Source organism: Oncorhynchus mykiss, unplaced genomic scaffold, assembly GCF_013265735.2.
Source record: "Oncorhynchus mykiss isolate Arlee unplaced genomic scaffold, USDA_OmykA_1.1 un_scaffold_737, whole genome shotgun sequence".
Lineage (NCBI taxonomy): Eukaryota > Metazoa > Chordata > Actinopteri > Salmoniformes > Salmonidae > Oncorhynchus > Oncorhynchus mykiss.
The window spans coordinates 27501-28603 of record NW_023494184.1 but is presented as its reverse complement, the minus strand read 5'-3'; positions in this window follow the sequence as shown (position 1 = coordinate 28603).

Genomic DNA, 1103 nt, shown 5'->3' with positions numbered 1-1103 from the left:
GATTTCTTAAAGTGTGTAAAAAGCACCCAAGGACGGCCCTGACAGAGAGAGGGCCGTAGTGGGGCACTCCCCTAGCGGGCTATATCAATAGAATGACGGGTAAAAGTATTTAAAACCCTTTATAATTTTTGGGTTACCAGATGCACGTTTTCAATCACCAGGTGCACGGAGGAAAATGAGCATTTGCATCCATAGTCATGTTTTAAACCGTCCATAAAGCACCCAGGGCCGGCCCCGGCAGAGAGAGAAAAAGAGGGGAAAAGTGTTGAAAAAAAAAAAAAATCATACCTTCCATAAATAATTCGGACCGGCCCCCATTGAAAAGGTCCGTAGTAGGGTGCATCATTATCGGACATGAATCTCGGGAACACCGCTAACCGCATAGAGAACCGTGTTTTGGGTTACCAGATGCACGTTTTCAATCACCAGTTGCACGGAGAGAGAAAAAAAAAATCATACCTTCCATAAATAATTCGGACCGGCCCCCATTGAAAAGGTCCGTAGTAGGGTGCATCATTATCGGACATGAATCTCGGGAACACCGCTAACCGCATAGAGAACCGTGTTTTGGGTGACCAGGTGCACGTTTTCAATCACCAGTTGCACGGAGAAAAAAAAGTAATCATACCTTCCATAAATAATTCAGGCCGACCCCCATTGAAAAAGGTCCGTAGTAGGGTGCATCATTATCGGACATGTATATCTGTAACACCGGCAAGCGCATTGAGAACCGCATTTTTGGGTTACCAGATGCACGTTTTCAATCACCAGGTGCACGGCTGTGAAAAGTGGGACTCTGTCATTTTTTTCGACCAATTTCTGTAATTTTCAAAAAATGATTAAAAATACTTCCCGAAGGGCTAGAGGTCCCAAATTTCGTCTCATACCCTCTCTCGTGATGGGCAACAATTACATAATGTAAAAAAAAATTCGCATCCACAGGAACCTATGCATCCTGTGACATTCACTTTTTTCCCAAAACTTGAAACACGATTTCCTATTAAAATGTTTTATACAAAAACGTTTTTAATTGAATGTAAATGCTCGTCTATTTATGCACTTTCGTGCAAAAAAAACCCCATCAAGATCGGATGTGTACTTTT